The sequence below is a fragment of the Myotis daubentonii genome, chromosome 15 (assembly GCF_963259705.1).
Source record: "Myotis daubentonii chromosome 15, mMyoDau2.1, whole genome shotgun sequence".
NCBI classification, from domain to species: domain Eukaryota; kingdom Metazoa; phylum Chordata; class Mammalia; order Chiroptera; family Vespertilionidae; genus Myotis; species Myotis daubentonii.
In genome coordinates, this window is record NC_081854.1 from 25462540 (window position 1) to 25489025 (window position 26486).

The 26486-nt window shown below is 44.6% G+C and overlaps 2 protein-coding genes across 16 annotated transcripts in view; one reads left to right on the top strand and one right to left on the bottom strand.

The window, feature by feature from the left end:
• The window catches only part of ZNF146 (zinc finger protein 146), a 43402-nt gene extending 42024 nt beyond the window's left edge, over positions 1 to 1378 (bottom strand). For 4 of the 6 annotated variants that reach the window (XR_009448835.1, XR_009448836.1, XM_059666946.1 and 1 more), the window contains exon 1: positions 1255 to 1378. The gene's annotated coding sequence lies outside the window, so the exon portion shown is untranslated. Of the gene's footprint in view, positions 1 to 874; positions 1111 to 1254 lie in introns of those variants that run through there. The other 2 variants (XM_059666942.1, XM_059666941.1) reach the window with 1 other exon arrangement.
• A 65-nt stretch (positions 1379 to 1443) lies between these two features.
• Positions 1444 to 26486, top strand: part of ZNF565 (zinc finger protein 565) — a 73185-nt gene continuing 48142 nt past the window's right edge. For 8 of the 10 annotated variants that reach the window (XM_059666931.1, XM_059666922.1, XM_059666930.1 and 5 more), the window contains exon 1: positions 1444 to 1837. The gene's annotated coding sequence lies outside the window, so the exon portion shown is untranslated. Of the gene's footprint in view, positions 1838 to 14596; positions 14689 to 26486 lie in introns of those variants that run through there. The other 2 variants (XM_059666929.1, XM_059666926.1) reach the window with 2 other exon arrangements.

The window sequence follows — 26486 nt, forward strand, 5'->3', positions numbered from 1 at the left end:
TATTTTCAAATATGTTACCAGTGGGTTCTCACATCCCCATGCAACTCCTTTTCTTTTTCCATGTTATTGGCTATTCTAGCTTGTTTATTTTTCCATATGAAGTGTAGAATCCAATTATCTAGTTACAAAGGGGCAGGGACTGTAGATATTTGCACACACTTCCTTAGATATTCCTATTGAAAAACATGGTATATCTATTTGTTCACATCTAATGTTATACCCCTTAGTATTTTTAAATTCTTTTCTAATAGTTTTGCCTATTTCTCAAGTTTACTCCTCAATCTTCGATTGCTCTTGTAAATAGCGGTTTCCTTCTGTTATGTCTTCTAACTGTTGTTGTTTGTCTATTTTAATTTAGTGGCCAATAACTTTAATTCGCTTATTATTAAAAATGTGAGGGATAACTGTGGGTGGATTCCTTACAAAAAGCATCTTTGCAAGCAAAAGTAACTTTTTTCATTACTTCACAAATTCTATACAATCTAAGAACACCTAGATTCATTTAGGAGTTAGGACACCTAGAATCTACTCCAGACTCACGGATAAAGATTGCAACTAAAATGTCTTCAAAGAAGGAAGTAACTGTCTAACCTAGGACCCCAAACCCTTGACTCCCTAATCCTGGGCTTTCTGCGCTGTACGGCGCTGCTTCTCAAACTGCAACGCTGATACTTGGTCCACGATTTAATAGCAGCGCTATTTAAGTACGCCCCCCCCCCCCAAATCAGGGGAATCAGACCGTCTGAAGCAGGCGCTCTCAAACAAAAAGTTCCTTTGAAACATTCTTGGTTGCTTAAAAAAATCACGGTGAGTTGCATTTTACCCCAATTAAAAAGAAATGCGGTTTTATATAAAAATCCATTTTAGTATTTACCACTTGGCTCCTCCCCGCCCTTCAAATAGTCAAGGAAAACTGATGCTCCACGAAGATGGCACCGTTATCAGCAGCACTTTCGACAAGGGAAGTGCTTCTCCAATGTTACTAACTCAATGCTGGTCTCCCATAGCTCCCTCTCAAACTCATCCATACACAATCCTGCAACCAGTTTCTCACTCAATAACCTCAAACATCCGGTCAAACTGAGGGTCACACACGCTCGAATCCTCCTCGGAGACCCCCCCCCCCCCAACCCCACCCCAGACAGGCCAGAAGCTCTTAAACCCACTCCCTCTTCCCCGCGCCGTACCCCAATACACTCGGAATCTCCCCTTTAACCTCCCGGACCCGACCGGCCCAAAACCCCCACATCCCACCTCCTACTTTCACGCCACGTGGACCCAGGGGCCGGCTGACCAGAAGACAAAGACCAAAATGTCCACTCGGTGTGCTGCGCCTGCGCATGGGGGGTGGGGGCGGGGGAGAGAGGGGAGCCTACCGAGCACTCCCACAAGTCTTCGCGACGCAGCACGCACAGTCACCATGGCCAGGCCCCGGGTGGTATCAGATTACCTTCTATCAACAATGCCGCTTTTCCGGCTTTGGACTACATTTCCCTTAAGGCTTTGCTGGTCGGCACTCTGCCTCTGTCCTGTGCGAACTTGACTGCCCCTTTCTATCATTATGGCGCTCTCGAGGTAAGTAGACTTGCCTTGGAGGAAGATCAGCTCAATCCTGGTGGTAGGTTTGGATCGGGAACTCCCTCTTTGAAGTCTCCCGAGTGCCGTGTCAAACGAGCCAAGCTCAAATTCTGAAATACGAGGACGCCATAGTCTTTGGCTGGTCCGGATCTGGACTACGTTTCCCAGAGACCACAGCGGCCCGACATTACGTCTCTCGACGTGGTGGCAAGGTCTTCAGCTCCGCTGGGACCCGGACGCTACCAAGGGGAGGCCGAAGGTGAGGGGTCTGGGAATCCGGGGCGGGATGGGGCGTGTCCAGAGTTTCAGGTCTTTGCGCGCTGGCGGTAGCGGGCTGAGAATGCCAGATTCTGAGTGAGTGTAGCTGTGGTTGGGTGACTGTGAGTGTCCGGTTGTGTTCACGTGTCTTAAGGGTACGTGTCTGGTTGTGTTTTTGTAACCAAGTGTGATACTGTGTTGGAGTGTGGTTTAGTCCTTGTGACTGTGTCTCCGTTGTGTACGTATGACCGCACGCCTTGTTTTGGAGGTGTGAGTGTGACGGGTGCGGGTATCTGGGTTATGATTGCATGTCTGCAAGGTGGGTGTATGGTTGCGTGATACTGTGACCGTGTCTGGTACCATGTGTAATTGTCGTGTGTCTGTGACTGGGTGATGACACTGCGTGTGTATTCCAGCTGTGTCCCTTGGGGTGTGGTGTGCGGGTGTGGGTTGTCTTTGCCTATGTAAGTGAGATTGTGTCTCCACAGTAAGTGTTGGATTCACGGTTAACATTGAGTAGAGTGCCAGTAATTGTGTGTATCCTCCAAGTGGGTATGTAATTGTGACTGCTGGGAATTTGTGGGTTTTGGTTTAGGAAGTCTGTGACTATATGAGAGTGACTTTGTGTGTCATGGTGGTGAGATTGTGTGACTTTGTGTCTTCTTAGTAGGTGTGAGATTATGACTGTGTCTGTGATCGTGTGGTTGTGTCCTGTGTGTCTCAAGAGTGGATGCGTGGTTGTGTTTGTGACTGGCCATTTATTTTGTGAAGTATGCAGTATAGAATGTTCCTCAAATTGAGGTTGTCTGCTGCTTCCTCATTATTAAATTCAGATTATGCATTTGAGGCAAGAATGTCCCAAAAGTGATATGTTCTCAGTGCATTATATTAAGAGACCCATGAAGTCAATTTGTTTCATTATTAGTGGTGTTAACTTTAATAACTTGATTACAGTGGTGTCTCCACTATTTTTCCCATTATAATTAAAGTGTCTTATGGAGAAATACTTTAAATCTATTATAAATATCCTGTTTCTCATCCTACTTTTCGCCTAGTAATCTTAATCCATTGTTAATTCTTACCTGAAAATGTTTTTGCCAGCTATTTGCCAAATGGTGGTGTTTTTTTTTGTTTCCATCATTCCTTCTTTATGTATTAATTGGAATCCTACTGTTAGAGGTTTTCCTTCTCTCCCATTTACTTATTTACTACATTATATAAGTATATACTGGATTAATTGTTATTCTATAGGTTATAATCCATTACTATCACTATGTTGTTGCTCAATTATTATGACCACTGGGAGCCCCTTAGAGTTGGCTCCTGTGTCATTTCAACGTGATCTCCTTTTCTCTTTCCCTTTCTCTCTCTCTCTTTCTCTCTCTCTCTTTCTCTCTCTCTCTCTCTCTCTCTCTCTCGCTCTCTCTCTCGCTATTTCTTTTAGTACTTATTTATTTTAATGCACCACAATATATGTTCCAAGCTGATACTGTACTTTCTCAGCCCTAGCCCTGGAATCAGCAGATTCCCAAGGAGCCCTAGCTCCTTTAATCAAAAAACTAGAGGCCCGATGCACGAAATTTGTGCAAAGGGCTTGGCCCTCGCAGCCTCGGCTTCATCCGGAAAGACGTCCAGAAGGTCGTTTGGCTGTCCGGTCTAATTAGCATATTATGCTTTTATTATTATAGATGGTATTTAGAAATCAAGATTAGATGTGCTCATAGCTACTGGGATGTCTTCGCTTCTTGAAATAAATGTATGTATCTATACATACACACACCTGTATATAAATATATATATGTATATCTATACAGATAATCCATGATATCATATGATGTCGCCTATTCTGGTTCAACACAATAGGTTTTATTCTTACGACCTCCATTTCTCTTTTTCTTTTTTTTTTCTTTTTTTGTAATTCCTTTCTCTGACAGTGAAAAACTTGGCTCTGTTTAACCACAATATATTTTTTGCCTCAGTCCTGAGTAGAAAATAGTTTAAGAATTGCTAACCATACTCCCATACCCGATACAGTTCTTTCTGTCTTTAGTCTTTTTGAGTATGTGAAACATTAACATTGTTCTAAAAGTCAGAATTACACAAAATGATATACTCAGTCACTCCTCCATCATTTCTTCTCTCCCAATTCCATTCCCCCATTTATTTTAAATACATTTTGATTGATTTCAGTGAGGAAGGGAAAGGGAGAGAGAGATAGAAACATCAATAATTAAAGGTTCATTGTGCCCCCACCAGGAATCGAACCGTGATCTCCTGGTTCAAAGGCAGACACTCAACCACTGAGCCACACCGACTGGGCACATTCCCCCATTCTTTCCACACTGTATCCAATCACCCAATGTAGGTTATCAATGTCATCAGTTTATTAGGGGTTTTTATGGATAAATATTCATAACATAAAATTTACTATTTTAACTGTTTTTAATTGTACTGTTCAGTGGCATTAAGAAAGCAAAGCATTATTGCACAGCCATCACCACCATCCATCTCCAGAACTTTTTTCATCTTGTAAAAATGAAACTCTGAACCCATCTACACTAATAAAAGAGAAACATGGTAATTGGCGTATGACCGCTACCCTTTTCATTGGCTAATCAGCGAGATATGCAAATTAACTGTCAGCCAAGATGGCGGCTGGCAGCCAGGCAGCTTGAAACTAACATGAGGCTTGCATGCCTCAGTGACAGAGGATCGTTGGAGGAAACCAACGTTCCCCACCTGCAGCTGCAGGCCTCTGAGCGGGCAGTTTAAGAAACATTGTAACAAATACCGCCGGGACTTCAGCCAGCAGATTCGCAACATTGTAAGCAAAGGCCAGAAACCTACTTTCAGCCACGGAGGCCTAAGAGCTGGAGCCAAGCCTCAAGGTAAAGCTGGCCCAAAATAAAAAAAAAGAAAAGAAAAAAAGGAGCGTTTGGGAACTTCAGTCACTCCCAGCCTGAAAACAGCCCTCAGCCCCTCACCCAGACTGGCCAGGCACCCCAGTGGGGACCCCCACCCTGATCCAGGACACCCTTCAGGGCAAACCAGCTGGCCCCACCCATGCACCAGGCCTCTACCCTATATAGTAAAAGGGTAATATTCCTCCCGGCACCGGGATCAGCGTTACAGGGGGCAGCGCCCAAACCCTCTGATTACCCTGAGGCTCTGTGTGTGACAGGGGGTGGGGCCCCAACCCCCTGAGCAGCCCTGCTCTGTGCCTGATAGGGGGGAGCTCCCCAACTCACCCCCCCCCCACGGGCCCTGCTCTGTGTGTGATGGGGTAGAGCCAAAGCCTCCCCATCGGCCCTGCCCTGAGTGTGAGAGTGGCGGCACCCCAACCCCCTGATTGGCCCTGCTCTGTGGGTGATAGAGGGCGGTGACCCAACCCCCTGATGGGCCCTGCTCTGTGTGTGATGGGGGCAGCGCCCCAACCCCCTGATTGGCCCTGCTCTGTGCGTGACAGGGGGTGGTGCCACAACCTCCCCATCGACCCTGCCTTGAGTGTGACAGGGGACGGTGCCCCAACCCCCCAATTGGCCCTACCCTGAGCGTGACTGAGGGTGGCATCACAACCTCCCAATCTGCCCTGCTCTGTGCATGACGGGGTGGCACCCCAACTCCCCAATCAGCCCTGCTCTGAGCCCGACCAGGGGCTGCACCTAGGGATTGGGCCTGCCCTCTGCCACCCGGGAGCAGGCCTAAGCCAGCAGGTCGTTATCTCCCAAGGGGTCCCAGACTGTGAGAGGGCACAGGCCTGGCTGAGGGACCCCCCTCTCCCCCCCGAGTGCACAAATTTTTGTGCACCAGGCCTCAAGTCCTATATAATAAAAGGCTAATATGCAAATCAACCGAACAGCGGCACAACCAGTTCCTATGATGTGCACTGACCACCAGGGGGCAGATGCTCAGCGCAGGAGCTACCCCCTGGTGGTCAGTGCGCTCCCACAGGGGGAGCGCCACGCAGCAGAAGCCGGGCTCATGGCTAGTGGGCTAATGGCTGGCGAACACAGCAGTGGTGGGAGAGGTTCCTGCTACTGCCGCTGCACTAAGGAGCCTCTACCATCTAAGCGGGCAGTCGGTCATCCCCCAAGGGGTCCCGGACTGCAAGGCCCTAACCCTAACCCAAACCCTAAACCCTAAACCCTAACCCTAAATGTGCACTGGGTCTCTAGTTAAACAATAACTCTCCAGACCCCCTCCTTCTAGCCCCTGGAAACGACCATTCTGCTCTTTATAAACTACACTATTCTAAGGACCTCATGCAAGTAGAATCATACAGTATTTGTCGTTTTGTGACTGGCTTATTTCACTTAGCATTAATATCTTCAAGATTCATCCATGTTGTAGTATGTATCAGAATCTCCTTCCTTTTAAAGTCTGAATAATATTTATTTGTACACATAGACCATATTTTGTTTATCCATTCATCTGTCAATGAACACTTGGGTTGCTTCCATCTTTTGGCTCTTGTGAATATTTGGCTGTGAACATGGATTTACAAGTATCTGTTTGAGTCCCTGCTTTCACTTACTTTGGGTATATACCCAGAAGTGGAATTGCTGAATCACATGGTAGTTCTGTTTAATTTTTTGAGGAACCATATGTTCTACAGCTGCTGCACAATTTTATATTCCTACCAGCAGTGCACAGGGGTTCCAATTTCTCCACATCCATGTCAGTGCTTATTTTCTGTTTTTTGTTTGTTTTTTAAATAATAGCCATCCTACTGTGAAGTGGTATCTCATATGATTTTATTATATTTTATTTTTTTTAATTAAATCTTTATTGTTCAGATTATTACAGTTGTTCCTTTTTTTCCCCCCATAGCTCCCCTCCACCCGGTTCCCACCCCACCCTCCGCCCTCACTCCCACGCCCACTGTCCTCATCCATAGGTGTACGATTTTTGTTCAGTCTCTTCCTGCATCCCACACACCCCTTTCCCCCCAAGAATAGTCAGTCCATTCCCTTTCTATGTCCCTGATTCTATTATAATCACCAGTTCATTCTGTTCATCAGATTATTTATTCACTTGATTTTTAGATTCACTTGTTGATAGATGTGTATTTGTTCTTCATAATTTATATCTTTACCTTTTTCTTCTTCTTCCTCTTCTTAAAGGATACCTTTCAGCATTTCATATAATACTGGTTTGGTGGTGATGAACTCCTTTAGCTTTTTCTTATCTGTGAAGCTCTTTATCTGACCTTCAATTCTGAATGATAGCTTTGCTGGATAAAGTAATCTTGGTTGTAGGTTCTTGGCATTCATCACTTTGAAAATTTCTTGCTACTCCCTTCTGGCCTGCAAAGTTTCTGTTGAGAAATCAGCTGACAGTCGTATGGGTACTCCCTTGTAGGTAACTGAGTTTCTTTCTCTTGCTGTTTTTAAGATTCTCTCTTTGTCTTTTGCTGTTGGCATTTTAATTATGATGTGTCTTGGTGTGGTCCTCTTTGGATTCCTTTTGTTTGGGGTTCTCTGCGCTTCCTGGACTTGTAAGTCTATTTCTTTCACCAGGTAGGGGAAGTTTTTTGTCATGATTCCTTCAAATAGGTTTTCAATATCTTGCTCTCTCTCTTCTTCTGGCACCCCTATAATTCAGATGTTGGTACGCTTGAAGCTGTCCCAGAGGCTCCTTACACTATCTTCGTATTTTTGGATTCTTTTTTCATTTTGCTTTTCTGGTTGGGTGTTTTTTGCTTCTTCATATTTCAAATCTTTGCCTTGATTCTTGCGACCCTCTAGTCTGCTATTGGGATTCTGTATATTATTCTTTATTTCAGTCAGTGTATGTTTAATTTCTAGTTGGTCCTTTATCATAACCTCAAGGGTCTCACTAGATTTCTTGAGGGTCTCATTAAGTTTATCAGCGGTTTCTAGAAAATTCTTGAAAAACCTTAAAAGTGTAGTTTTGAACTCTATATCCAGTAGTTTGCTTTCCTCCAATTGTGTCATTTGTGTCCTGTTTCTTGGTCTCCGCATTTTTTTATGCTTCGCTGTGTCGATAAAGTGGCTTTCTGTGCTAGGTGTCCTGTAGGGCCCAGTGGCTCAGCCTCCCCAATTACCTGAGGTAGACACTCTTGGTGCACCCCCTTGTGGACTTTGTGCACAGTCTTGTTGTAGTTAAGCCTTGATTGTTGTAGGTAACACTGGGAGGGATTGACCTCCAGGCCACTTGGCTGTGAGAATCAGCTGTGTCTGCAGTGGGAGAACTTCTGTGCTGGAGACACCCCTCCGGGGCAAGACTTGCTTCAATGGGGCTTTGGTGCTCACTGAGTCTGCCACCTGAGTGTGTCCTTTATGGATCCTATGAGCTGCAATTTGGATGGTCCCACTCTGACCACCGGGCACACTGGCTCCTGGATCTCTAAGGAGGTGCTAATCTAGCCTCTGCCTGAGGCTATCCAGCAGGAGCCAGCTGTGACTCAATGCAAGTTGCCCTGGGGCCTTGGGCCAGCTGCAGTTTGTTAGATAATTATCAAATTTCAAAGGGCCGGGCTTTTCATATGCAAAAGCCTCCGTGCAGGGATTGGGCGGGGTGGGGTCCCCGGGGATCAACAGGGTGGAGCGAGCAGTTATGGCTGCTCTCAGTCCTGCCCTCAGAGGCCCCGCTTCTCAGTGTCCCAGCAATCGCTGCAAGCACCCCCGAGAGAAAGCTGCGCTCAAGTTCCTACCGATGCCAGACAGCCCAGTTTCTCCCGTATGAGTCTGGGTCCCCAGAGACTCGCCTGGAACTGGAGCTCAGAGCTTGAGACTCCCTCCCGATTGAAAAAGACAACCGTGTCCTCAGCCGCCAGCCCTCTCTACATGCGCTTCTGTACCTCTGTATTTTACTTCCTCATCGCACCTCCTCTGAGTCTCGGTATGCTTTTCTCTTTCCTTCTAGTTGTAGAATTTCCACTCAGCCAGCCTTCCTGTGGTTCTGGATGATGTTCGTTCCGTCTTTTAGTTGTATTTTTGAAGTGGTTGTGGGAGGCAGCAATCTCGGTGTTTACCTATGCCGCCATCTTGGTTTCTCTCTCATATGATTTAAATTTGCATTTCCCTAATGATTAGTGATGTTGGGAATCCTTTCTTGTGCTTATTGGTCATTCGTATATCTTTGGAGAAATGTCCTTTGCCTAGTTTTTAATCGGGCTGTTTGTTTTTTTTGTTGAGTTGTCGGAGTTCTTTCTATATTCTGAATATCAAACCCTCATCAGATATTTGATTCATAAATATTTCTTCCCATCCCATTGGTTTGCCTTTTCATTCTGTTGACAGTGTCTTTTGAGGCACAAAAATGTTTTTAATTTTTTTAAAGATTTTTAAAATTGATTTTTAGAGGGAGGAAGGGAGAGAGAGAGAAACATCAATTTGAGAGAGAAACATCAATATGAGAGCATACCATTGATTGGCTACCTCCTGCACATCCCCTACGGGGGATCAAGCTGTCACCCCTCCATGTGCCCTGAGTAGAAATCAAACTGGCAACCTTTTGGTGCACGAAATGACCACCCTATTGTCTATGTTAATGGGCAATGCATATATGCATACAAGTTCTTTGGTTAATCTCTTCCCTCCTCCCATCCTTCCCTCTGAGTTCGTCAGTCTGTTCCATGTTTCCATGTGTCTGGTTCTATTTTATTCATCAGTTTATTGTGTTCATTAGATTTCACATATGAGTGAGATCATGTGATACTTGTCTTTCTTCTGTCTTATTTCATTTAACATAATACTCTCCCAGTCCCTCCATGCTATCTCAAAGGGTAGGAGAGCCTTCTTATTTACTGCTACATAGTATGCCATTGTGTAAATGTACCACAGTTTTTTTTTATCCATTTATCTACTGATGAGCACTGGGGCTGTTTCTTAGCTATTGTAAATAATGCTGCTATGAACATAAGGATTCTTAGGATATATTCCTAGAAGTGGGATCACTGGGTCAATTGACAGTTCCATTTTCAATTATTTTTAAAAATATATTTTATTGATTTTTTTACAGAGAGGAAGGGAGAAAGATAGAGAGCTAGAAACATCGATGAGAGAGAAACATGGATCAGCTGCCTCCTGCACACCTCCTACTGGGGATGTGCCCACAACCAAGGTACATGCCCTTGACCGGAACTGAACCTGGGACCCTTTAGTCTGCAGGCCGACGCTCCATCCACTGAGCCAAACAAGTCAGGGCCATTTTTAATTTTTTGAGGGAACTCCACACTGTTTTCCATAGTGGCTGCACTAGTCTGCATTCTCACCAGCAGTGCCCAAAGGTTCCCTTTTCTCCACATCCTTGCCAGCACTTGTTGTTTGTTGATTTATTGATGGTAGCCATTCTGGCAGTTGTGAGGTGGTATCTCATTGTTGTTTTAATTTGCATCTCTTGGATGATTAATGACATTGAGCATTTTTTCATACGTCTCTTGGCCATTTGCATGTCCTCTTTGGAGAAGTATCTATTTAGGTCCTCTACCCAATTTTTAATTGGATTGTTTGTCTTTTGTTGAGTTATATCAGTACTTCATATATTTTGGGAATTAATCCTTTATCAGATGTATCACTGGCAAATTTGTTCTCAAATACAGTGGATTTCCTTTTCATTTTGATGCTGGTTTCTTTTGCCATGCAAGTTTTTAATTTCATGTAGTCCCATTAATTTTTTTCCCTTGTTTTTCTTGCCCTAGGCAATGCACTGGTGAAAATTCTGCTGCGTAAGATGTCTGGGTTTTGCTGCCTACATTTTCTTCTAGGATTTTTATGGTTTCACGACTTACATCTTTTTCTGGCGATTCCTCTTTTTATTTTCATTTGGGGACTTATTTGTCTCCCCATTTTAGCAGTCCGGTAGTCTGGGGGGCCCAGTGAGGCAGGCTGTGTTGCAGGGGCGCCTGGTCACAACTGAAGGACTGGGCCCAGCAGGTCGTCTTCTGGGGATACTGGGTCAGGCACAATGTGTCAGGATGGCAGGTGCATGCATCTGGGGCATTGGTCACTGTGGCCGCGGGGCCAGTCATTTAGGGGCACCGGTTTGAGTACCTCAGGTCAGGAAGGCAGGTCCGTGCATCCAGATGGGCCTGGAGCCAAAGCAGCAGAACCAGTAGGGGGCCATGTTTGAGGTGCTCTTGAGTGAGGCCCATGTGTCCCGGTGCATAGGGTCCCAGCAGTGGGGCCCTGTGTGCCTGTCTGTGGCCTAGGAGGGGCACTGGGATAGGCCACTCCCGGCAGCCTTCTTCCGAGGAGGACCAAGAATTCTTTTCACATTAGGAATAGTAGCACTTCATCTGTGATGTATGGTGCAAGTATTTTCTCTATTTGTCGGTTATCTTTTGACGTTCCTCTTTTTTATTATTATTGAAAGTATTTTGTATTGATTTTAGAGAGAAAAGGAGAGAGATAAGGAGAGGAAGAGAGAGAGAGAAAGAGAGAGAGAGAGAGAGAGAGAGAAACAGATCAGTAGCCTCCTGTACACACCCCAACTGGGGATCAAACACACAACCTGCGTATGTACCCTGACAGGACAACACTCAACCAACTGAGCCACACCAGCCAGAGCTCTTTTGACTTTTATGGTGTTTTGTGTCATGCATTTTTTCTTATATTTATTTATTTTTTTTTTTTTAATTAAATCTTTATTGTTCAGATTATTACATTTGTTCCTTTTTTTTCCCCCCATAACTCCCCTCCTCCCAGTTCCCGCCCCACCCTCCGCCCTCACTCCCCACCCACTGTCCTCATCCATAGGTGCACGATTTTTGTCCAGTCTCTTCCCACATCTCCCACACCCCTTTCCCCCCCAAGAATAGTCAGTCCATTCCCTTTCTATGTCCCTGATTCTATTATAATCAACAGTTCATTCTGTTCATCAGATTATTTATTCACTTGATTCTTAGATTCACTTGTTGATAGATGCATATTTGTTGTTCATAATTTGTATCTTTACCTTTTTCTTCCTCTTCCTCTTCTTAAAGGATACCTTTCAGCATTTCATATAATCCTGGTTTGGTGGTGATGAACTCCTTTAGCTTTTCCTTATCTGTGAAGCTCTTTATCTGACCTTCAATTCTGAATGATAGCTTTGCTGGATAAAGTAATCTTGGTTGTAGGTTCTTGGTATTCATCACTTTGAATATTTCTTGCCACTCCCTTCTGGCCTGCAAAGTTTCTGTTGAGAAATCAGCTGACAGTCGTATGGGTATTCCCCTGTAGGTAACTGAGTTTCTTTCTCTTGCTGTTTTTAAGATTCTCTCTTTATCTTTTGCTCTTGGCATTTTAATTATGATGTGTCTTGGTGTGGTCCTCTTTGGATTCCTTTTGTTTGGGGTTCTCCGAGCTTCTTGGACCTGTAAGTCCATTTCTTTCACCAGGTGGGGGAAGTTTTCTGTCATTATTTCTTCAAATAGGTTTTCAATATCTTGGTCTCTCTCATCTTCTGGCACCCCTATAATTCTGATGTTGGTACGCTTGAAGCTGTCCCAGAGGCTCCTTACACTATCCTCGCATTTTTGGATTCTTTTTTCATTTTGCTTTTCCGGTTGGATGTTTTTTGCTTCCTCGCATTTCAAATCATTGACTTGATTCTTGCGCTCCTCTGGTCTGCTGTCGGGCGTCTGTATAATATTTGTTATTTCAGTCCGTGTGTGCTTAATTTCTAGTTGGTTCCCCAATATAAGATCGAGGGTCTTATTAGTTTTCGTGTAGATCTCATTAAGTTTATCGGCAGCTTCTAAACAGTTCTTGAGAGACCTTAAAAGTGTGGTTCTGAACTCTATTTCTTCCATTGACAATTTTGTCCTGTTTCTTTGTCTCCGCATTTTGTTATGCTTCCTTGGTGCACCCCCTAGTGGTCTTTGTTCGCAGTCTTATAGATAAATCTTGATTGTTGTAGCTAATTCCAGGGAGGGTTTGACCTCCAGGCTAAGTGGCTATGAGAATCAGCTGTGTCAGCAGTGAGAGAACTTCTGTCCTCTAGGGAGGTGCTAATCTAGTCTTTGCCTGAGGCTATCCAGCAAATGCCTCAGTGCAGGGCATGGGCGGGGCCGGTCGCACAGGATCAACAGGGTGGGCTGGAGAGAGCAGTTATGGCGGCTCTCAGTCCTGTCCCAAGGGGCTCGGCCTCTCTGAGTCCCAGCACCCGCTGCAAAGCTCGGAGAGAAAGCTGCACTCGCTCTGACCGAAGCCAGACAGTCCCACTTCTCCCGTTTGAGTCTGGGTCCCTAAAGACTCGCCCGGATCTGGTGCTCAGAGTCTGCGACTCCCTCCCGATTGAAAACGCCAACCGCGCCCTCCGCCGCCAGCCCGCTCCGCGCACTCCGCACCTCAGAATTTGACTTCAGCACTGCGCCTCCTCTGAGTGTCCGTATGCGTTTCTCTGTCCTCCTAGTTGTAGGACTTCCACTCAGCCAGCGTTCCTGTGGTTCTGGGTGATGTCCCTTCCGTTTTTTGGTTTCACTTTTGAAGTAGTTGTTCAAAGCAGCAAACTCCAGCGTTAACCTATGCCGCCATCTTGGTTCTCCCATTTTTTCTTATATTTATGTACACATTTACCAATATTTTCTTTCATTGCTTCTGATTTTGAAAGCCTTTCTCAACTCCAGGATTAAAGAGGAATTTAGAATTTATCTGTGTTTTTTTCTAATACCTGTATTATTTCATCTTCTACATTTAGATTCCCTGATCCATTTGGCATTTAATTTTGTATATGCTACGACATATGGGTTTAATTTTATATTTTCCAACTGGCTACACAGTGTTCCCAGCACCACTTATTAAAAACTTTGTCTTTGCCCCGGCAATTTGAGAAGCAGCCATCTCTATCATATACTAAATTTCCATATATACTTGGTTGATTTCCAAGCCTTCTCTTTTATTCCACTGGTTGGTTGTCTATGCATTACTACCACACAGTTTAATTATAGAAGCTTTACAGTATATTTTAATGTTGTTCTGTTTATTACTTTCACTATTTCTGCACCCAAGAATTCTAATGGCATAGATCTACATCTTTTGGACAGTTGTGATTTGTTGATTTATAAGCACTGGCCCCTGCGTAATTATTTTTAGACTAGGGTCCCGGTGCACGAAATTCGTGCACTGGGTGTGTGGGGGGGGGGAGTGTCCCTCAGCCCAGCCTGCCCCCTCTCACATACTGGGAGCCCTCAGGCGTTGACCCCCATCACCCTCCAATCGCAGGATCGGCCCCTTGCCCAGGCCTGACGCCTCTGGCTGAGGCGTCCGGCCCGGGCAGCGGGGACCCGCAGCTGCAGCGGCCCCGCGATCGTGGGCTTCGCTTTAGGCCCAGGCAAGGGACCCCTAGCTCCCGGGACTGCCAGCCTCGACTGTGCCCAGCTTCCATCGCTGGCTCCACACCTACTTCCTGCTATCACTGGCCAGGGCGGCAAAGGCACCTGATTCTCCAATCATGGCTGGGGGGCAGGGCAAAGGCGGCCCCAGGGCCGCCTTTGCCCTGCCCCCCAGCTCTTAGCTCCCCCCTGGGTTTCCAATCACTGTCAGTGGCAGGGGGCTTCTTCCTGCTTTCCCTTTCACCTCCCTGCATTGTGCCTACATATGCAAATTAACCGCCATCTTGTTGGCAGTTAACTGCCAATCTTAGTTGGCAGTTAATTTGCATATAGCCCTGATTAGCCAATGAAAAGGGTAGCTCGTACGCCAATTACCATTTTTCTCTTTTATTAGTGTTGATATCCTAGATCATTAGAGCACTCATTATTGATATCTCTAATTTTCACAGTATGGTTTGACGAAAAAGGTCTTCTGCTATTCCTATCTTTTAGGAGAAAATGTGAGGACCTATTACAGAAGTCTGGATTCACAAATCTGGGATAAAAGTTTGTCTCAGTGACCAGATTGAAAGGTGCGGGGTTGGACTGGGATCACACAGAATGGACTCAAGGCTCGGTGTAATCAGAATAATATTTATTCATGTCACCTGGGTGCAGGTGGTCTGACTCAAAGTGCCAGCGGTGAATTGGGGAGGGAGCAGTCCGGTAGTCTGGGAGAGCTGCAGACATGGCTTCTGCTTCACACATGTATCAGGACCTCAGTTTTACGGCCTTGCCCTTTGTCCTTCTTCCTGGGGGCTGTGCAGGAGTTATGATCTTTAGGCATTTCTGTAAAATAGTCACTCAAGGGGAGCATGTTTGTGCAAGGCTTAGGCTGCAGAACAAGCTTTCCCTTTGACATCTGTTAGATTTTGTAAGGCTCAAGCCTTGTGTTCTCCAGTTAACCCCTTCACAGATCTAATTTGATTTTGGAATAGCCTTAAATTTGTTTCAGGCCAAATTCCTTGTTTTTCTTTTGATAAGTTAATTAAAATAAACGAATGTAGTCGTAGTACTTGATGTTTGTGAGTAAGTGGTTACAGCAGGGTTTAAACAAGGTCTTTATTCCCACCCTTAAATTTCAGGGTGTGGCAAACTCTATGAAATTTTATACACAATTTTTGCATATATTTATTCATTTTATTTTTTCTTAGAAGAAAGTTCATGATTTCATAAGATTTTATTTCTTTCTTTTTAAATTGGCTTTTTCTTTAAGCCAATTATTTTTTCTTCTTTGAAAAATGTTACTGATTGATTGATTTTAGGGAGAGAGAGAAAAAACACATTAATTTGTTGTTCTACCTATTCATGCCTTCACTGGTTGATTCCCATATGTGCACTGACTGGGGATTGAACCCGCAACCTTCATGTATTGGGAGGACACTCCAACCATCAGAGCTACCCAAGCAAGAACTTCATAAGATTCTCAAGGAGACTCCTGACCAATGAAAATTTAGAACCAAAGATATAAAATCAAAGACAGTAAGGCCTTTGAAATGTCCAAAATTTGTGCCTAACAATAAGGAAACAGAAGAGGAGTGTTTTACATTTGTATGATGGAATATTATCTGACTAATAAAAATATGCTTACAAAGAGTTAGCCAGAACAATGAAAACATTTTAATGATACAACATTCCAAATAATTAATAAAGTAGTGTTGAAATTGTGCAAAGATTCCATCCAAAATTTTTTTAATTAATAATTGAATGAATAAGTAACTCACTGTGTAACTGAAATCATGCTTTTTGGTTTGCATACACTTTTATTTAATCTGGAAATAGTCCTTTCTTGGACATTGGTCATTCACAAAATGAAGCTATCTCATTTGTCAACATTTAAAGACTGTTAAAGAACTTGTTATTTGTTTGAATCACACTAATTTCCTTTTTTGTCCCCATTCTTGACATAGACATTGGCTCAATTGCTCTTAATAAATACAGCTGCAACTCTGGTTATGCATTTTTGTTTAAATGGAAATAATGTTATAATTTTATTATAAAATACATAAGCTTAATGCAAAAATCTAAAAACTTGCTAAAAATGTAATTCCTTAATTTAGTGATAAATATTCTTAATATTTGGATGGATATTTAAATATTTTTCTTTGGGATTTTATAGAATGGTATCACTTTTTTAATTTTATTAAATTCATTGGGGTTGACATTGTTCAATAAGATTGTATAAGTTTAATTGCACAATTCTAAAATACATCATCTGTATATTGCATTGTGTGCTCATCAACAAAGTCAAGTCTCCTTTCATCACTATAAATTTGACCCCCTTTACCCTCTTCTATATCCCCCCTTCTCCACTATGGTAACCACCATACTGTTGCCTGTGTCTATGAATTTGTTTGTCTTATTTGTAAGTTTGTTGGCTTCTGTTTAATATCCCACATATGAGTAAAATTACATGATTCTTGTCCTTTTCTGTCTGACTTATTTTGCCTAACATGATATTTTCAAAATTCATCCATGTTGTCACAAATGGCAGTATTTCATGTTTTCTTATGGCTTATGAAAGATCAGATAGAGGGCAAAAACCAGGACTACAGGCTTTATTAGAGGAGAAGGACCTGCCGGGCTGTCTCGCAAGGGGAGAACAGCAGCACGTGCAGGGGTGAGCACGCCTTTTGAGGGGCGGAATGGGGAGGGGTGGGGGCTTAGTATACTCGGCGCACACTGATTGGTGGCTTACTTCATTGTCCATATAGGGCAAGGGCTTAGAGTATTTGGCAAGTGTGGATTGGTGGTCCAACATATAGTCCATATAAGGTACCTGGTTAGTCACTCAGGTATTTCTGGGCTGCAGGTTATGTCATACTCCGCCCACCAGTTGGGGGAAGGGAGGATCTATCAGCTTAGAGTAGCAGTCTGTAGTGAATATGTACCACATCTTTATCCAATCATCCATCAAAGGATACTTATGTTGTTTCTATGTCTTGTCCACCATGAATAAACCTGTGATGAACATAGGTGTACATATATCTTTACAAATAAATGTTTTCAAAGTTTTTGGGTAGAGACCCAGAAAGGGGATTACTGGGTCATATGGTAGCTCTATTATTAATTTTTTTAGGAACCTTCTTACCATTTACCAATGAGGCTGTACCAATTTACATTCCCACCAATAGTGTATAAGGGTTCCTTTTTCTCCATGGCCTCCATAAAACTTGTTCTTTCTTGTTTTGTTGATAATAGCCATTCTAACAGGTCTGAGGATTGTCGTTTTGATTTGCATTTCCCTTTTAGCTAGTGAAGTTTAGCATATTTTCATATATCTGTGGGGCATTTGTATGTCTTTTTGGAAGAAAAGTCTGTTTAGGTCCTCTCCTCATTTTTTAATTGGATTGTTTGTTTTTGTTGTTGAGTTATATGAGTTCTGTGTATATTTGGAATTAGCCCCTTAGCAGAGATATTGTTTGCATATATCTTCTCTCATTTGGTTGGTTGCCTTTTTGCTTTGTTAATAGCGTCTTTTGCTGTGCAAAAGCTTTTTAGTTTGATATAACCCCATTCATTTATTTTTGCATTTACTTCCCTTGGCTTTGGGGTCAAATTCATAAAATCCTCTCGGAGAACATGTTTTCTTCTATGTATTTTATTGTTGCATGTCTTATATATAGGTCTTTGATCCATTTTGATTTAATTTTTATATGCGGCAACAAATAGTCTCTAGTTTCATTCTTTTGCATGTGGCTTTCCAATTTTTCCAACACCATTTATTGAAAAGGCTTTCTTTTCTCCATTATATGTTTTGGGCTCCTTTATCAAAAATTATTTGCCCATATATATGTGGATTTATTTCTGGGCTCTCAATTCTATTCTATTAGTCAGTGTGTGTTTTTCTGCCAATACCATGCTGTTTTGATTATTGTAGCTTTGTAGTATAATTTCTTTTTTTTTTATCCTCATCCAAGGATATTTTTTTCCATTGATTTTTAGAGAGAGTAGAAGAGAGAGGAAAAGACAGAGAGAAATATCGATGTGAGAGAAACACATCAATTGGTTGCCTCCTGCACGAGCCCTGACCCGGGCCTGGGCTCAGGAGGAGCCTGCAACTGGGTACGGGCCCTTGACTGGAATCCAACCCAGGACCCTTCAGTCCACAGACCAATACTCTATTCACTTAGCCAAACCTGCTAGGGCTGTAGTATAATTTGAAGACAGGGAGTGATCTTTGGCTTTGTTCTTTTTCCTTAGGATTGTTTGGCTATTCAGGGTCTTTTGTGGTTCCATACACATTTGATTTTTTCTTGTATTTGTTTTTAAAATGTCATTGGGCCTGGCTGGCGTTGCTCAGTGGTTGAGCGTGGACCTATGAACCAGGAGGTCACGGTTCAGTTCTCGGTCAGGGCACATGCCAGATTTGTGGGCTTGATCCCCAGTGTGGGCGTGTAGGAGGCAGCTGATCAATAATTTTCTCTCATCACTGATGTTCCTATCTCTCTCTGCCTTTCCCTTCCTCTCTGAAATCAATTTTTTTTAATGTCTTTGGTATTTTGATGGGGATTGCTTTAAATCTGTATATTGCTTTGGGTAATATGGCCCTTTTAATTATATTGATTCTTCCAATCCATGAACATGGAATATCTTTCCATTTCTTTGTGTCTGCTTTAATTTTTTTTAAATAATGTAGTTTTCAGTGTATAGGTCTTTCATATTCTTTGTTAAGTTTATTCCTAAGTATTTTATTCTTTTTGTTGCAGTTGTAAATGGAATTGTTTTCTATATTTTTGTTTAATTTCATTGTTAGTATATAGGAACACAATGGATTTTTGTACACTAATTTTGCATCCTGCAGCTCTACTGTATTTCTTTATTGTTTCTAGTAATTTTATGGTGGAATCTTTAGGGTTTTCTATATAAAGAATCATGTCATCTGCAAAAAGAGATCATTTTACTTCTTTATTCCCAGTTTGTATGCCTTTTATTTATTTCTCTCACCTGATTGCTCTGGCTAGAACTTCCAGTACTCTGTTGAATAAGAGTATTGAAAGTGGGCATCCTTGTCTTATTTCTGATTTTAGAGGAAATACTTTCAGTTTTTCACCACTGAATGTGATATTTACTGAGGGTTTCTCATATATGATCTTTATTATGTTCAGGTACCTTCCTTCTATACCTACTTTATTGAACATTTTAATCATAATTGGACATTGTATCTTGTCAAAAGCTTTTTCTGCACCTATTGATATGATCAGATGATTTTTATCATTTGTTAATGTGTATCACATTGATTAATTAGCATATATTGAACCATTCTTGCCCTTCTGGAATATATCCTACCTGGTTCTTTTGTTTGTTTGTTTGTTTTTTGTTTTTTTACAGAGAGGAAGGGAGAGAGATAGAGAGTTAGAAACATCGATGAGAAACATCGATCAGCTGCCTCCTGCACATCTCCTACTGGGGATATGCCCGCAACCCAGGTACATGCCCTTGACCGGAATCGAACCTGGGACCTTTCAGTCCGCAGGCCGACGCTCTATCCACTGAGCCAAACCAGTTTCGGCCTACCTGGTTCTTTTTAATGTATTGTTGTAGTCAATTTGCTAGTATTATGTTTAGGATTTTTGCATCTATATTCATCAGAGGCTTAGTCTGTAATTTGTATGTGTGGGGTGTGTGTGTGTGTGTGTGTGTGTGTGTGTGTGTGTGTGTGTGTTTTGCCAGGTTTTGGTGTCATGGTAGTGTTGTCCTCATAAAATAAATTAGATAGTATTGCTACTTCTTCTATTTTTGGAAGAGTTTAAGAAGGATAGGTATTAAGTACTCTTTGAATGCTTGGTAGAATTCACTAGTGAAGCCATCTGGTCCTGGACTTTTACTTCGGAAAATCTAAGTAGACTCACTGTTCATGGGTCTATTTAGATTTTCCAATTCTTCATGATTCAGTCTAGGAAGGCTATATATTTCTAAGCATTTGTCCATTTCTTCTAGGTTATTGAATTTGGTGGTTATAGTATCATATATTATTTTATAGTTCTTTGTATTTCTGTGGTGTCTGTTGTAACTTCTCCACTTTCATTTCTGATTTTGTTTAAGTATTTTCTTTTTTTGTTTTTCTAGCCAAAGTTTGTCAATTTTATCAATCTTTTTAAAGGGAAAGCTTTGTTGTGTTAATTTTTTCTATTGTCTTGTTCTCTACTTTAATTCTCATATGATTTCTATTATTTCCTTCCTTATACTGACCTTAGGCTTTGTTCTTAAAAGTAAAATGTTAGGTTGTTTATTTGAGATTTTTCTTGTTCCTTGAGGCATGCCTGTAATGCTATAAACTTCCGTCTTATTACCTCTTTTACTGTATCCCCAAAATTTTTATATGTCATATTGTCATTCTCATTAGTCTCTATGTATCTTTTTATCTCTTAGTTCTCCTTTGACCCTGCTATTGTTTAATAGCATATTATTTAATCTCCACATATTTGTGAGTTTTCCTGCTTTCTTTTTGCAGTTTATTTTCAATTTCGAAGCACTGGGGCTAGATAATACGCTTGGTATGATTTCAATCTTCTTAAATTTGTTAAGGCTAGTTTTGTTTCCCAACATATAGTCTATCCTTTGGAATATTCCAGGTGCATTAGAGAAGAATATATAATCTGGTATTCTGGGATACAAAGCTCTGTAAATATCAATTATGTCTATTTGGTTTAATGCAGCAGTTCTCAACCTGTGGGTTGCGACCCCTTTGGGGGTCGAATGACCCTTTCACAGGGGTCACCTAAGACCATCGGAAAACACATATTGAATATATAATTACATATTGTTTTTGTGATTAATCACTGTGCTTTAATTATGTGCAATTTGTAACAATGAAAATACATCCTGCATATCAGATATTTATATTACAATTCATAACAGTAGCAAAATTAAAATTATGAAGTAGTGGGGCTTGACAGGGAATCTCAGGCCGTGTCCCCCACCCGGCGGGGCTTTACAGGGAACTTCAAGGCACCACCCCCCAACCCCAGCGCCGGGCCAGGGTGCCTGAGGCTGTGCCCCCCACCTGGTGGGGCTTGACAAGGGTGGGACTGACCGGGTCTGGATCTAGCCCAATAGTTGTGGGGGCTGGCTAGGTCTGGGTCTCGTGTGATTTTGAGGCGCACATGGGTGGGCAGGGACTTGGCTCTGGTCCAACGGTGTGCCCCAGACTCTGACAGGAGGAAGATTTTCTATTTTTTATTTTATTTTTTTAAATATATTTTATTGATTTTTTTACAGAGAGGAAGGGAGAGAGATAGAGAGTTAGAAACATCGATGAGAGAGAAACATCTATCAGCTGCCTCCTGCACATCTCCCACTGGGGATGTGCCCGCAACCAAAGTACATGCCTTTGACCGGAATCGAACCCGGGACTTTCCAGTCCGAAGGCCGACGCTCTATTCACTGACCCAAACCGGTTTCGGCTAATCCCCTTTTAATGTGCACAAATTTTGTGCACTGGGCCACTAGTGTCAGTGTGTGTGTGTGTGTGTGTGTGTGTATTTTGGTGCTCCCAGCTTGGGTGCATATCCTATATAATAAAAGCCTAACATGCTAAGTGTATAGTTCTCCGGTCGGCCATTCAACAAATCAAAGCATAATATGCTAATGATATGCTAAAGCCGCTCAACTGTTTGCTATGATGTGCAATGACCACCAGGGGGCTGACAGTCGACCAGTCGCTATGACATGCACTGACCACCAGGGAGTAGACACTCTGACCGGTAGGTTAGCTTGCTGCTGGGGTCCGGCCAATCAGGACTGAATGAGATGGCCGGACACGCCCTGGAGCCCTCCCATGGTCCCTACCCGGCTGGCCAACCTCCCGCGTCCCTCCCCACCCTGATCGTGCACGGGTGGGGTCCGTTGGCCTGGTCTGCACCCTCTTGCAATCTGGGCTGAAGGACCGTCCCTCCCCCCCCCCACCAAGTGCACAAATTTCATGCACCAGGCCTCTAATATAGTAATAAGTGTTATGTCTTTTTGATGTATTTTCCCCTTTATCATTATAAAATATCCATCTTTGCCCTGGCCAGTATTGTCCTGTGGTTAGATGTCAGCCTGTGCTCTGTGGGGCTTAGGGTTTGGTTCCTAGTCAAGGGCACATACCTGGGTTATAGATTCAATCTCTGACCCCATCAGGGCGCATGTGGAGGCAACCGATCAAGGTGTCTCTCTTACATTGATGTTTCTCTCTCCTTCTCTCCCCCACCCAATCCTTTCCACTCGCTAAAAATCAGTGGAAAAAATATCCTCCAATGAGGATTAAATACACACACACACACACACAGCTTTGTCTCTTGTTACCTTTTTTTTTTTTAAAATATATTTTATTGATATTTTACAGAGAGGAAGGGAGAGAGATAGAGAGTTAGAAACATCGATGAGAGAGAAACATCGATCAGCTGCCTCCTGCACATCTCCTACTGGGGATGTGCCCGCAACCCAGGTACATGCCCTTGACCGGAATCGAACCTGGGACCTTTCAGTCCGCAAGCCGACGCTCTCTCCACTGAGCCAAACCGGTTTCGGCAACCTTTCTTATCTTGAAATCTATTTTGTCTGATATAAGTATGGCTACACCCACATTTCTCTGGGTGCCATTTGCTTGGAGTAGCATTCCACCCCTTTACTTTATGTGTTTGTCTTTGCAGCTGAGGTGTATCTCCTGAGGGGAGCATATAGTTTTCTTGTTGTTTTATTCATCCAGCTACTCTGTGCCTTTTTATTGGTGAGTTCAGTCCATTTACATTCAGGGTGATTATAGATATGCTAGAGGCCCAGTGCATGGATTCATGCTCATTGAAAGGAAATTAACTAGAAGGTGGCCAGCGGGGCGGGACTAGGTAAGACGCCCTGGAGCTAACCTCCCATGGTCCCACCCGAGCCAGCTGCACCTGGGGCAGCACCAGGACTCAAAGGGCATCTATGGCGTGAGCGAGGTCCCTCAGCCTGGCTTGCGGGGATCAGGCTGAAACCGGCAGTCTGACATTCCCAAGGGGCCCCGAAGTGCGAGAGGGCACTCTGCAAAGTTGCTGTTGATAGGCAGCTCCTGCATTGAGCAGCTGCCCCCTGGTAGTAAGTGCATGTCATACCTACCAGCCAGTCAGCCAGTGGACCGGTCGTTTAGCCTGTTATATATAAACTAGGGGCTCGGTGCACGAAATTCGTGCACTGGGTGTGTGTGTGGGGGGGGGGTGTCCCTCAGCCCAGCCTGCCCCCTCTCACATACTGGGAGCCCTCAGGCGTTGACCCCCATCACCCTCCAATCGCAGGATCGGCCCCTTGCCCAGGCCTGAGGCCTCTGGCTGAGGCGTCCGGCCCGGGCAGTGGGGACCCGCAGCTGCAGCGGCCCCACGATTGTGGGCTCTGCTTTAGGCCCAGGCAAGGGACCCCTAGCTCCTGGGACTGCCAGCTTCGACCGTGCCCAGCTCCCATCACTGGCTCCACCCCTACTTCCTGCTATCACTGGCCAGGGCGGCAAAGGCACCTGATTCTCCCATCATGGCTGGGGGGTAGGGCAAAGGCGGCCCTAGGGCCGCCTTTGCCCTGCCCCCCAGCTCTTAGCTCCCCCCTGGGTTTCCAATCACTGTCAGTGGCAGGGGGCTTCTTCCTGCTTTCCCTTTCGCCTCCCTGCATTGTGCCTACATATGCAAATTAACCGCCATCTTGTTGGCAGTTAACTGCCAATCTTAGTTGGCAGTTAATTTGCATATAGCCCTGATTAGCCAATGAAAAGGGTAGCTCGTACGCCAATTACCATTTTTCTCTTTTATTAGTGTTGACTAGGGGCCCAGTGCACAAAATTTGTGCACACTAAAAGGGAATTAATTAGAGGAAATATTTTAATATTGCTATTTGCCCTTTCTCTATAATAGAAGTATCAGAGATGAAAGAAAATTAGTAAAATGTATATGAAAATCTTCCTCCTGTCAGAGTCTGGGGCACACCGTGGGACCCAGAGTCAAGTCCCTGCCCACCTGTGTGCACCTTGAAATCGCTCAAGATTCCAGACCCCCATTGGGCGAGATCCAGACCCAGCAGGCCCCACCCCTCTCAAGCCCCCCCGGGTCGGGGGTCGCAGCCTCAGGTCCCCCATCAAGCCCCACCAGGTGGGGAGTGCAGCCTTAGGTCCCCCGACCCAGCCTGGCACCATGCAGCCTTAGGTCCCTGATCGCTCGTTATGGGAACCTCGCCTCTGCTGTGGGTGCAGCCATTTTGTGATGGCATAAGGGCTAATTTGCATATTATCTCTTTATTATATAGGATAAGGATATGCTATAGCTATTTGTCTTCTGTTTTCTGGTAGTTCTGTATAGCCATTGTTTCTTTTCCCTTATGTTTCTGTCTGTGATTTTAATTTGGTAGTAGTCTATGATTTTACCCTCTGTTTCCTCTTTTTTTTTGTTATGTGTCTCAGTTGTAGATGTGTGCATGTGAGTGTGTGTGTGTTGTAGTTACCATTAGGTGTATTTAAAAGAAAGTTTCATATATACAGTAGTACTTTTTCTTCTTGTTGTATCTTATCTCTATTCTCTTATACAAATTCAGACCTTTGCCCCCACCCCTTTTATGTTTTTGTTGTCACAAATTATTCCTTTTTATGTTGTGAATTCATTTGCAACTTGTAATATTATTGCGTTCTTTTTAAAAATGTTTTTACCTCCTTTAACCTTTATTTTATGTTCATTGTTTAACTAGAGGCCCGGTGCACAAAATTCATGCGCAGGGGGAGGGGATTCCTCAGCCCGGCCTGCACCCTCTCACAGTCCAGGACCCCTCGGGACATCCGCCTTTCAGCAGTCGGACATCCTTTTCGCAGTCCGGGACCCTTCGCTCCTTACCTCCCAGCTCGCTGCTCCTTACTGTTTGGTTCACTGCTCCTTAGCGCTGCCGCAGAGGCGGGAGAGCCTCCCGCCATCACTGCACTTGCCAGCCATAAGCCTGGCTTCTGGATGAGTGGCGCTCCCTCTGTGGGAGCGCACTGACTACCAGGCAGCAACTCCTGTGTTGAACATCTTCCCCCTAGTAGTCCGTGTGCATCATAGCGATCGTTGTTCTGGTTGTTCTGCCATAACAGTCACTTTGGCTTTTATTATACAGACTAGGGGCCCAGTATACAAACTCGTGCACCTTGAAAGGAACTGTGGGCTGTGAGGCTACAGTGTGCACAGGGACAGGTCTTGGCCCATCCTCCGCACCCCCACCTGGCCCCTCCCGCCGCAGCCCCCAGTCCCCTGTCTGCCAGCAGCCCCACTCCCACCTCCGCTGCTCCCACATGCTGACGGCGCCGGCCCCACTCGCACCTGCTCCTGGTGCTGGCCATGCTCACATCTGCTGACGGGGCACGGAGTGTTTGGGACCAGCGCCAGCAGAGGGTGCAAGCAGCAGCTCTGGCGCTGGCAGCAGGTGCGAGCAGGGCTGTTGCCAGCAGTGGGGTGTGAGAGCCAGCTGCCAGTTCCGATAGCCCCTCAGGAGCAGGGGGAGGTGGAGAAGCCCTGAGGGGCAATCAGGGCTGGCAGCCACCACTTGCACCTGCTGATGGTGCCAAGAGATTGGGGCTGGTGCCAGCAGTGGGTGTGAGCAGCATCTCTGGCACCAGCAGCAGGTACGAGTGCCCAGTGGGACCACGGCATGTGGGAGCAAAGAATTTTCAGTAACCACCAGAAGTTCGCCTTGATGACAGCAACCGGTGCCCTGCCTTGGTCTGGCGCCCCCGCTCACCTGCTCCACCATCCTGCCACAGCCGATGCCCACCATGTTCTGTGCTCTGCCGCCTGCTGCCAACACCCACCATGTTCTGTGTTTGCCCCCTGGTGGTCAGCGCATGTCATAGCAACCGGTTATTCGGCTGTTAGGTCTATTTGCATATTAGGGTTTTATATATATAGACAAGAGGCCCAGTGCACAAAAAATTGTGCACTGGCGGGGGGTGTCCCTCAGCCCCACTTGTGCCCTCTCACAGTCTGGGACCCCTCAGGAGATAACGACCTGTTGGCTTAGGCCCGCTCCCAGGTGGCAGAGGACAGGCCCAATCCCTAGGTGCAGCCCCTGGTCGGGCTCAGATCAGGGCCAATTGGGGAGTTGGCTCACCGCCACCTGTCATGCACAGAGCAGAGCGGATCGGGAGGTTGCGATGCCACCCCAGTCACGCTCAGGGTAGGGCCGATTGGGGGGTTGGGGCACCACCCCCTGTCACGCACAGAGCAGGGCCGATCAGGGGGTTGGGGCGCTGCCCCCTATCACACACAGATCAGGGCCCATCAGGGGGGTTGGGGAGCTCCCCCCGTCACGCACAGAGCAGGGCCAATCAGGGGGTTGGGTAGCTCCCCCTGTCACACACAGAGTA